The sequence below is a fragment of the Salvia hispanica genome, chromosome 6 (assembly GCF_029641045.1).
Source record: "Salvia hispanica isolate PSC_SH4W2 chromosome 6, Shi_PSC_v1, whole genome shotgun sequence".
Classification (NCBI taxonomy): Eukaryota; Viridiplantae; Streptophyta; class Magnoliopsida; order Lamiales; family Lamiaceae; genus Salvia; species Salvia hispanica.
The window spans coordinates 1,550,539-1,562,817 of record NC_142697.1 but is presented as its reverse complement, the minus strand read 5'-3'; the positions used below and the strand labels follow the sequence as shown (position 1 = coordinate 1,562,817).

Below are 12,279 nucleotides of genomic sequence, written 5' to 3'. Positions count from 1 at the left end.
TAGAATTAGACTAAATTAAATAACCAGAGGGCCCTTCAGTTTATCTTCAATGTGAAAATAACTAATTCAACTAGAGCATTTTAGATGATTGGATCTTCTCCCTTGTTTGATTTGCGCCCTTGAAGTTATCCAGTTTCTTCATTAAATCGCTTTTAATTTTTGTTATTACTAGTACACATAGTGTAGGTTAAAAGAAAATCAAATGCACCCCAAATAATGATAGCAACTCATATTACTAAGGACAAGATGTTTTTAGTATTTAAGAAAATCAATAATACAATTCTGAACTATTTTTTTTGGCTAATTTTCTCAATTATATTATTCAAGACTTCCATAATGACCTATTGTTTGTCCTATGATAAATAATTTTATACTACTAAAAATAATTAGAATAGAATAGGTTTAATCTAACATTACTAGGTCAAGTCAACTTCTTGGCTGATAAGTCTCTCTCTCGCTTCTTCCTATCTCCACGATCATATTTACACATCTTATGATTCTCTCTTTCTAGATCTACAATTATATTCAATCTCAGCTCATCGTTTAACTTCTCTCAGGTAACAATTCTCGTACTAATTTACATCTCTGCTTTTTTTTGTTGTTAAGAATTTTACAAGATCTTGCTAATATGAAAGTTTTAATTTGTTGTACATGTAAAAATGAAGCAAAATTTTAAATGATCATCTGTATTAAAGTCAACTCTAACATCTTGCTTGTAGGTTGCTAGCGCTTAGCATTATGTTCACATATTCAACATATATTGTATTTCTACTTTGTTCAATAATCATTACTTGCAAATTCATTCTCGGACTGTATAGATGATCACTAGAAAAGTTAGATTATACTGCAGTAGCTATTTTTCTCATCAAATAATTCTCGTTTTTGGTTTATGTTTTTTTCTGGCAAGAGCAAAGTGGTGAAAATGTTAAGCCGGATTTTTGAGCCAATTTTGACTAAGATATGGGAGTCAATTTTGTCAAAGTTGGTTGAACAAATGGCGGATCATGCACACAACAATGTGAAAAGTATAAAGGACTTTGAGCTCAATCTAAAAGCTCTGCAGAAAAAGTTGAAGTCATTAGGTGCTAAGGCATCTGATGTTGAGGAGGAAATCAAGAACTCAGAGCTTTCTGGTCGAAAGAAAAGGAAGCGTGAAGTTGAGGAATGGTTGGAAGAAGTGAGGTCCATTGAAAATCAAGTTGTTGAGTTGGGGACTCAACCGGAATCTGAAGGATTTATTATGAGATTGATGGATGGAGGGTTACCAGATAAACTAAATGGCGAGGTTGACATGCTTGTTGAGCAAAGTCGGAATTTTGGTGAACTTGTCCTTGATGTTTGTGGAAGTAGGGGAGATAAGTTGTTAACAAATGGGATGGTTGGTGAAGCTTTTGATGAAAATTTGGAAATGATTTTGACACTTTTGGAGAGTGGGCAAGTGTCGAGCATTGGTGTTTATGGCATGGGTGGTGTGGGCAAAATGACACTGGCAAAGCACATTCACAATCAACTCCTCCAACACTCTCAGGGACGTGTGATTTGGGTTACAGTCTCTCAAGAATTTAGTGTTACGACTTTACAAGATAAAATAGCTCGTTTCATAGGTCTGGAGTTTGTAGGTGAGAATAATGAAGACATAAGGGCGGCGAGACTTAATACAACTTTGTCTCAGATGAAGAATTCAGTGCTGATATTAGATGATGTGTGGGAAAATATTGATCTTTTAAAGGTTGGATGTCCCGTTTCTGTCGAGTGTTGCAGGCTGATTATAACCACTCGCTCCTTAGAAGTGTGTCGTCAAATTTGTTGCCAAAAATTGATTCCAGTGCAAACTCTACATCATCATGAGGCATGGAAATTGTTTAATGAAACACTAAGAAATGAGATAGAACTTGATTCTTCGGCAGAAGAGATTGCGGATATGTGGCAAAATTGTGTGGTGGTCTGCCCCTAGCAATTGTTACAGTGGCTGCAAGCATGAGGGGAGAGAGAGCCATTCATACATGGAGAAATGCTTATGTTGAACTAAAAGAATGTGTCTCGGGGAATGATGGCATGGGAGATGGTGATGTTTATAAAGTATTGAAATATAGTTTTGATCGGTTGAAGAGTAATCATCATAGTCAGAGTAATGAGTTCAATACATTGCAACATTGTTTCCTGCATTGCGCGTTATATCCTGAAGATAAAGAAATAGAGCGAGAGGCTTTGGTTAGGGAGTTCATTTCAGAAGGGTTGGTGGATGAAAGAAAGACAAGGAGAGCAGAAGTTGAGCAAGGACATTCCATATTGGATAAATTAGTGAATGTGTGCTTATTGGAACAAGTTGTTCCCGATGACTTTGGTCCTACGGAATGCGTGAAGATGCATGATCTTGTCAGAAGTATGGCATTGAAGATATGTGAGGGGAAATATATGGTAAGAGCAGGTGATTTGTCTTTGACGGAAATTCCAAAAGAAGCAGAATGGGCAAAAGATCTGGAGAAGGTGTCCATAATGGAAAATGGCATAAGGAGAATTGAAGAAGGAATGTCTCCCGATTGTCCTAAGCTCTCTACATTGCTTTTATGCAATAATCATCGGCTGGAGTTTATCCCAGATTCATTCTTTTCTAAAATGCAAGGACTATGTACTCTTGATTTGAGCTGGACTGTCATAACAATGCTGCCAAACTCAGTCTGTGCCATGAAGAGCCTCAAGGCATTGCTCCTTGAGTCGTGTTATAAGCTGAAAAATGTGCCATACTTGGGAGAGATGAAAGAAATCAGGGAGTTAAACCTCTCGCTCACAGCCATCATGGAAGTACCTCAAGGAGTTGGAGAATTATTCAATCTCAAATTCCTCGCGTTGGAATCGTCTAACTTGAAGATACTTCCAAGAGGTTTGTTCCATAAACTTGGGAATCTTCAGCATTTAGAATTACCATTTTGTGTACAAGTAGTAATTGAAGAAATTGAGAATCTGAAACTGCTAGAGGAGTTTAGTGGAAGAGTGGACAATGTGAATGATTTTAATTCTTTAATTACAAGTTGGAGAAATCGGGTGCATGACACTTGCTACATAATATTAGTGGGATCGTATCATGAAGATACATTCGAAATAACAGGAGGAGCATGTTATAATAAACAGTTGTTCCTGTCCGAATGCAACCTTGAAGATGAGAGAATATTAGCAGAGGGAATTGAGCAACTAACAATTATTGAATGTGAGGGTCCGACCATATGCTTTGTGGATGGATTGGAGAGATTGAAAATTAAATGGTGTGGAGACATAGAATACATTTTGAAGAAATGTCAAATGGCTACTCTTACAGAAATTGAATTGGTTGGGTTGGATGATATGAAGGGGTTGGTCGAAGAGGGGGAAATAGGAGCATCAGCTGCACTTGCATGGCCTGTGTTTTCTTCTCTGATACGGTTAAGAATTGATAAGTGTAACAAGATGAGGATACCACTACCAGGAGCTCCCAACCTCGAACTTATTGATATAAGCGAGTGTGAAGAAATAGAAGAGATATTCGAGGATGAAGGAACCGGTTCCCTCACCCTCCCTAAATTAAAACAAGTACAGGGCTGCCAAAACTGAGGAAGGTGGGGATACTATCAAGAGCTGCCAACCTTGAAGTTATTGATATCATCGAGTGTGATGAAGTAGAAGAGATATTCGAAGACGAAGGAAGAAGTTCCCTCGCCCTCGCTAAATTAAAAACCTTAAGGTTACATGGGCTGCCAAGACTAAGGAAGGTGGGGATACTATCAAGAGCTCCCAACCTTGGAGTTATTCATATCAGCAATTGTGAAGAAATAGAAGAGATATTCAAAGATGAAGATCGATATTTCCTCACACTCCCCAAATTAAAAGAAGTATGGTTATATGATCTTCCAAGACTGAGGAAGGTGGGGATATCACTATCAGGAGTTCCTAACCTTATAACTATTTCTGTGAGTGAGTGTGGAGGATTAGAAGATGTAATCGATGATGAAGGAAGAGGATGCCTCACCCTGCCCAAATTAAAACAGTTGAAGTTGGAAGAGCTTCCAAGACTGAAGAGCCTATGCAAGGGAACAACCATCATTTGCAACTCAATTGAAGCTATATTCATAAAAAAGTGCCCAAGATTGATGAACAAACTTCCTGTGCTTGTGGATTTGGCTGTGCCTCGACGATTTAAGATAAGGGTCAACCCAGAACTGTGGGAATCATTGGAGTCGGACCATCCCAACCTCTCTCTATTTTCCATATCTGATAATAGGGGTGTGTTATATTGCTAACTATTTAAATTGCTAACTCTGCTAACTTATCAATACAATGTATTAAAAATGTCAACACAGTGACATCAAAATGTCAACACATAATATCAACATATTATATTGAAGTTCAACAAAATTATGTGTTGACATTATAATGTCATCGTGTTGACATTTTTAATACACTGCATTGTTGAGTTAGCAAATTAGCAACTTAAGAAAGTTAACAATTGATCACACCCCTCTGATAATAGTTATATCTATTAATGCATTGTTTTTGGCGCAAATGTTTCTGGATTCATGTATGTAATCACACGATACATTCCCTTTGCTTATGCGTCAACACACCCATATATCCATAAGTTCATAAATTGATGTTAGACAATAATGAGTCATGCTTTATCAGAAATGCATCCATTTTATTTAAATGGTGGTGGAGGTGGAGGTTCGGAAATGATCACAGATTATTATCACTGTACTCATTCAAGAATTAATATAGATTAAAAAGATTTCAATAATACAATTCTGAACTACTCCCTCCGTTCCCTCATAGTTGAGGCGGAACTTTTCGGCACGGAGTTTAAGAAATGAATGTTGAGTGTGTTAAATAAATAGATAAAAAAATAAGAAAGAAAAAAAGGTAGAGAAAATAAAGTAAAAAGTGAATAAAGTAGAGAGAATAAAGTAAGAGAGAGTAAAGTAAGAGAGAGGAAAAAATTACTATAAATGGATATGACTCAACTATGAGGGAACTTCCTGAAATGGAAAAATGACTCAACTATGAAGGAACGGAGAGAGTATTTCTCAAAAATATTTCTTCAAGACTAGACCAAAATTGGTCCCTTATATATGTCCTAAAAAACTTTTAGTAGTATACATTAAGTGTGTTACATTTTAGTTTCAAACAATATGTTTTAGTCTAAAAATTACCAATTTCGTCAAAAACTTGGTTTGGCCAATTGAATAAGTTAATTTTGAATCAGATTAATACGATTAACCTAATTAATTATCATTAGGTTAATCAAATTAATATTAATTTGGTTAATTGGGTTATTTTAGTTCAATATTAAGTCTCAAATTTGGTCAAAATAAGTTTGACCGTAAAGTTTTTAACAAAATACTCCCTTCGTCCTATAGAATTATGTCATATTTTTCTTTTCACCCGTCACATATAAATAGTCTATATTCATAACCTTTTTCTCCTTAATTTTTACTCCCTCCGTCCCGGCTAAGATGACACATTCTTTGGCCGGCACGAGATTTTAGGAGTTATTGGTTAAAGTGTTTAATTGAAGAGAAAAAAAATAGGTGCAAATATGAAAATAGAGAGAGAAAGAAAGATAAATATTTTAATAGGAGTAGAAAAAGTTGTTGGGTGTATTAATTGAAGAGATAAAGTTTCCAAAAAAGGAAATGTGTCATCTTAGTTGGGACAAACTAAAAAGGAAAACGTGTCATCTTAAGCGGGACAGAGGGAGTACTTTTTTTATTTATGGACCACACACTACACATTTTCAACTTCTTTTTCTCCTTCTCTCTTACTTTACCAATTATGCACTAAAACTCGTATCGAACCCAAATGACCTATTTCTTTGAGACGGAAGTAGTAGTTAACTTTGGATCAAAACATATTGTTTAGGATCAATAGGTAACAAACATATTACATATATTACATAGGATACAACAATTACAAAAATAAAATTTAAGATTAAATTGAAATTCCATAATCCATATTACCCATAGTGCATATCGAAGATATTCTTATACTCCCTCCGTCCCGCTTTAGCAGTCCCATTGACTTTTTTGCCATCTTTTTGTAAAAATGATAAAAAAAAAAATAGTTAAAGAGGAGAAATGGTAAATTAAGAGAGAGAATAATATTTTGTCCAATAATAGACAAAATATGATCAAATTCATACATAACCACTCTCTAAAACCATGTAAAATCCAAGTATGTCAACTCCCCCAAACTTAAATAATTGATAGTCCTCGAGCAATGAAGAAAAAGAACTAAAAGAAGACTTGGATTTAAAGGGGTTTAGACATCATCATTGTTTCAAAGAGTATGGAATAAAAGAGCATATCAAAATACAAATTATATTAAGTCAAGCCGTCGAGTGCACTTTTACTACTAACTTGTATATCACCTTGGATTCATGCTTCTCTCAAGATATGTGTGTGTGTATCTCACTCTCAAAAGTGTATGTATAGAAATAATACTCTCAAATCAAAATACAAGTAGTGTTTACCATAGGCTTGTTCCAAATCAAACATCTCCTCTACTAGAATGTGAATGTGAATCTAAAATCATAAATGACTTTATTAAGGTTGTAATGTGGCTTTTTGGACGGTAGGGAACATTTTGGCTAAAGTGGCTGAAAAGTAAGAGAAGCCCAAGTATTCGCATATTACAAATCCCAACAAAAGACCATTTTCCATAACAAATTTCAGATAAGTAAGACTTTGTCGAACTTCTTCCTCCCATCTGGTCCCCACTTATTTAGAAACCCAACCAATAACTCTTCTAGACTTTGTCTAGCTTATACCTCCACAAATTTATTGTTTTTTTTTTCTTGTTCCTCTAGACTTCGTCTAGCTTATACCTCCATTATTATTTTTTTACAACGCCCCATATGTGCTTCCAAGTTTGTAGGTTTATCACTCTTGACGGTGACTTAACAATTATTTGACATCGTGACACTTTTTAGGCTAGAAGGGCTAACTAGGGATTAAGACAAAAATATATACACTTGTGAAGGGGAGAACAAAGAATGCCTAACGTCATCTCCTAAATTCACATTCACTATGTAGATTTCATATGATTAGGAGCAAGTTCTAGAAACAACAACAAGCATATGATAAAATCACACAAAAAAAGAAGTTTTGGCTCAAATCTCACTCGGGTAATAGCATGAATCAAGGCAAACAAGCAATTCGTTACTTATGCACCTATTACTCAAACTCTTAAGTCAAAAACCATGATAGCTTAAAAGATGGATGAAGTTTTTATCATTAACAACTAGTCTTTACCCCAAGTAAATCAAAATTCAAACAAGTTCAAATTCAATTCCACAACAACCAAAAACAAAACAACTCACAGAGGTCTAAAGCAAAACAAATCTACCCTAAAACATAAATAAAAGCAACAAAAGACAACTAATCAATTTGAAACAAACATAAAGTAGTAAAATACCTCATAATGCTCACTATCCACCATATCACCCCCCAAACTTATTCAAGGCTATGCAAAGAATAAGTTTGAAGAGTTGGTGGAGAAGGGAGACTTATATGATAGGCAAACTAAAGCAAAAATAATCTAAAAGTTACCTACTAGGGGTTACCTCCCCTATAGTGCCTTTGGTTATCGTCGTTGGCTCGGCGTCTTCATACAGCTTTCATCATTTCACTCCCATATCAATGGGATTGTTGGCTTCTTCTTCGTGTTCAACCAGGTACATTCTTGCCAACAACCTCTTCTTCCACCAAGTCTTCTTCACCATGTTATCATTCGATTTGAGCTCTACTTTCGGTGTGATCGATATTCCTGCTTCCTTTTCCTTCGCCTTCTTGGGCTCTCTTTGTCTTCCTTTGCAATGAATTGATCCACCACATGGGCCAAATAGACACTGTGGTAAGGAAATATTCTCGACCTTGGGCTTTACCATTTGATCCTTCTTAACCTGTACAACGTGCACAACTTTGCACTCTTTCTTCATAGTAAGCTCTTCCACCTTAGGACTCCCCATGGCATTGTAGATGGACAAGATATGGTGTTTGGTGCCAATGCGGAGGGTAAGCTCTCCCCTTGAAACATCAATCAATGCTTTCCCCGTCGCTAAGAATGGCCGACCAAGGATAAGCGGCACATTCCTATCTTCTTCCATGTCAAGCACGACAAAATCAACGGGAAATATAAAGTCATTTAGCCGCACTAACACATCTTCTATGATCCCTTCAGGATAGGTGACGGATCTATCAGCCATTTGGAGCGTGATTCTAGTCGGCTTGAGAGTGCCAATTTTCATCTTCCTAAAGAAGGATAGGGGCATCAAGTTGATGCTCGCCCCCAAATCACAAAGTGCCTTCGTGTGTTTGTCGTCACCAATGACACATGATATGTTGAAACTTCCAGGGTCCTTAAGCTTTGCCGGCAATTTCTTCTGGATTATGGCACTACAATTCTCCGACATGCTCACTGTTTCGTAGTCTACCCACTTTTTCTTCTTGGAGATCACGTCTTTTAGGAACCTTGCATACATAGGCATTTGTTGCAGAGCCTCTACTAGTGGGATATTCACATTCACCTTCCTAAAGATGTCCAACAATTTCTCAAATTTCTCATCCACAACCTTCTTCTTGATTCGGCTAGGGAACGGTATCTTAGGAGTATATGGCTCCAATCGAAGTGGTTCAGGTTGTTTCTTCTCTTTCTCAACAACATTATCCTCTGCAGTCTCTTCATCCACCTCTTTTTCCACTTCATCGGGTTGAATGGTCGCACAGATGGCTTTGCAATCCTTGCAATCTTTGGGATTGACAATGGTATGTGAGGGAAACTGGCCCGGTTGATGTTGAATACCCACAGCCTGTGAAATCTGGCTCATCTGAGTATCGATGCTCTTCATGTGAATACTCAAGCTCTGCACATCTGTCTCTACCTGCTTCAGTCTCTTATCAGAATTGAATTGGCCATAATTTCCCCCGTCTGCTTCATAAACGTTATCAAGACATCTCCAATCTCATTCTTCTTCGGCTCAACGACTTGTCCATTCGACACTTGAAACCCCGGAGGTGGCTGTAGGGCATTGTTAGGATTCCCATAAGACAAGTTGGGATGTGCTCTATTCCCAAAGTTGTTGAAGTTACCACCCCCTTGATTGTGGCGGTAGTTGTTGTTGAAATTCTGATTGTTGCCGCCTTGATGCACGTAATTCACGCTTCACTTTCGAGCCCGGTTGGCTCTGTTTCCATATAGCCAAACTTACTAGTCAAGAAATCCAGCTGCTTGGACATCATGTCCATCTTGTCAACATCCGATGCGGACGCCACCATGTAGGCTTTGATCATCGGAGACCCCATTAGCCTTCACCATGTTGCTGATTTGTATGAACTTGGTCAAATGCTTGTTGGCATCTTCCGAACCTGTTCCACCAAATGCATGTGCTTCTGCCCTGTTTATCAATCCCGGCTTTAACTCAAAGCTGTTGGCCGCAATCCCGGCATTATTGATTGGTGGATTAGCAACTCGTCTATATGCATACAGATTCTGCACGGGCTGAACTGGTGGTCTCGCGTTCCGCTCATCCAACTGCCTCTGCATGTTGGCCATCTGATCTCGGAGTTGACGAATAACTGGATCCTCATTGTTGTTCTCATTGTTCTCCATTAGGATTGGAGAATTATGCTCGTACTGTAAAGGTGACGGAGGTGGAGAAGGAATAGGTACTGGAGTTCTCTGAACGGGGGATGGTGGACGCCTATGACCCGGTGAAGATACGCGGATCCTCTGGTTCAACCTCCTCTGGGCGTTCCTCCTCCTGTTGGATGCTTCGATCTCGGGATCGATGGGTTCTAAAGGTGGACCTTTAGAACGAGTGCGCATACAACCTGAGAAAAGAAACACCAAGATTAGAGAACTCAAAAAAAATAAAAATGAAAATGAAAATAAAGCAAATAAAATCTAGACTAGTAATCTCAATTATTATCACGATATTAAGCTCTAACGACACAAAATAGTCCCCGGCAACGGCGCCAAAAACTTGACTCAACTTATTTTAACACAAGTGATATCCGCAAGTGTACGGGGCTGGTGTAGCAATTAGCAAGCAAGAGTATCATATCCCACAGAGACTAATTTGTATCAACTTAACTACCACGAACAAATATTGACTACTATCTAGAGACTCGGGAAATGTTTGGTTTTGTTCTAACACTACAAAAAATATATAATGAATAAATAAATAAAAGCAAGTAAACACGGAGTGAAAAGATAATATAGAGAAAATTGTAGAACTCAAGAATCCGATGCACAATTCCAAGCTCTTATCCAATCAAATTGCCTTACCTTTTGATGTCTCTAGAGTTACTAAGTCAACCACAATTATAGATTAAACCCCCTCCCGAGGTGAGAAACCTGTAGATTAGGTGCTAAGATTGAAGTCCCCTTCTAATCCTAAAACCCCCAACTCCCAAAAGCTCGATTAGGTCAAAGACCTCACTCAAAACCTCAACTCTCCCGAGTTTTATTGCATTAAGGTGTGAATTATTCTTATTTCCAGATTAATTATTTCATCTCCCGATTAATCTAATTAATCCTACACAACCAAGTGGTGATCAAGCAATTGAAAGGAATAAGCCCAAGAATAATCAAATAACTACAAGAGCAAGGTAAGAACAAAATTAATTGGATAAAAACTATGAAATCAATGTACCATCACCAAGAATTCTACAAAATAGGGTTTAGCTACTCATGTTCTTCATAAAAACCATGTTCAAAACAAAAGATTCTAAGAAATACATGGAGAAAAGATTAAGATACTCCGATTGGAAGTCTTTAATCTTCAATTCCCTCTCTCAAAGGTGTTCTTGGGGGTGTGTGAGGGTTGGAGGCGGTAAGTGTTGAATCCTCTTTAACCCTAGGCATTTTCCCTTTAATCTCCCATCAAAAATCGCGTTTTTGGCAAAAGAATACGCCAAAATAGCATACCCGGCCTGGTGGAATTATAAAGAGCAAAATTCACCCGGCCGGGTGGTCATTTTCGACCCCTTTCTGGCCATTTTCGCACAGAATTACAGGACCCGGTCAGGTGAATTTACAGTGTAATAATTCACCCGGTGTAAGCTTCTTGATAGCGCAGTGCTCTTGTAACGGCCATAACTTTTTCTACCGAACTCCGATTGAAGCGTGAAAGATACCCACACGAAGCTCTTTCAAAGACGAAGAGAATGATATGCATTATGGGATGATTGGACTTCAAAATCTCTAGTAAATATTGTCTCAAAGCAATGCTGCTGCACATCCACATATTTTGTACCTTTTTCTACACATTCTTAACAAAATGGTCAACATACCAACATAATAGAGAAGTAGATATAAACATGTCCAATAATAGACAAAATATGATCAAATTCATACATAACCACTCTCTAAAACCATGTAAAATCCAAGTATGTCACATGCTTGTACCAAGGTATTCCCTTTCTCCTTACCATTCCGCTTCACCACTCCTGCTTGCCTTTGCATCAACGGTCCCATCCGCTTCTTCAGTCTAATCGGACTCGCTGATACCTCATCGCTTTTTGAATTGGCCTACCTTCTCCCGTGCACAAACATACTTAAAGGTCTTCGTGTTATCGACTTGGTGTGTGTTCATCACTTACATCAACATATCCTTCGTACTTGAGTTGAGTCGCTCCTCAGCTAATGGAAATGGTCTCGAAGCAATGAAGCATATAAGCTTTGCTAGTAGGTATATGCATTTGGTATGACTCATAATGTATTCTCAAAATGTTAAAGTAGACCAACATATACATGTACAAAAATAATATCCTGAACTTTTTGAGTAAGATGGTGTATCCTGTTGTACCTCTAGACCATTTTATCACAAAGAGATGCTGCTTTTTGTTGGTCGGAGATGATGAGACTTTCCCTAACATCGACATACAAGTCTAAGATATTGAGGATATTCTTGGAAAGACATATTATTCGCCTAGTGAGGAGTGTAGGAATTTTGAGGAAAAAATGAACATTTGAGGGAGAAATTGGAAGATAAAATGAAAAAGGAACTAAAAAAATTTGCTAAAAGTTGTCATTTGAACATCGTCCATTCCCCAACTGCAAGCACAAAAAAGTGAAAAATAAAATTAATAATCAATTATTTTTGTGGATGAACAGAAAACATCTTCGCACTCTCTCGTGCCAATTTTTTTAGACGGAGAGAGTAATAAAATGAAATCAAAATTTAATCTTTAGAATTCACTACAAAAAAAAAAACGCTGATTAATGACGGAATTAGTGATGGCAGCGGAAATT

At 37.5% G+C, this 12,279-nt stretch overlaps 1 pseudogene across 1 annotated transcript; it reads left to right on the top strand.

Annotated features, from left to right (window-relative positions):
• Nucleotides 1-426: 426 nt before the first annotated feature.
• Nucleotides 427-4,886, top strand: LOC125185511 (disease resistance protein SUMM2-like; annotated as a pseudogene). The gene is made up of 2 exons (XR_016132446.1): nt 427-557; nt 908-4,886. The product of XR_016132446.1 is annotated as a disease resistance protein SUMM2-like (transcript).
• Nucleotides 4,887-12,279: the final 7,393 nt, after the last annotated feature.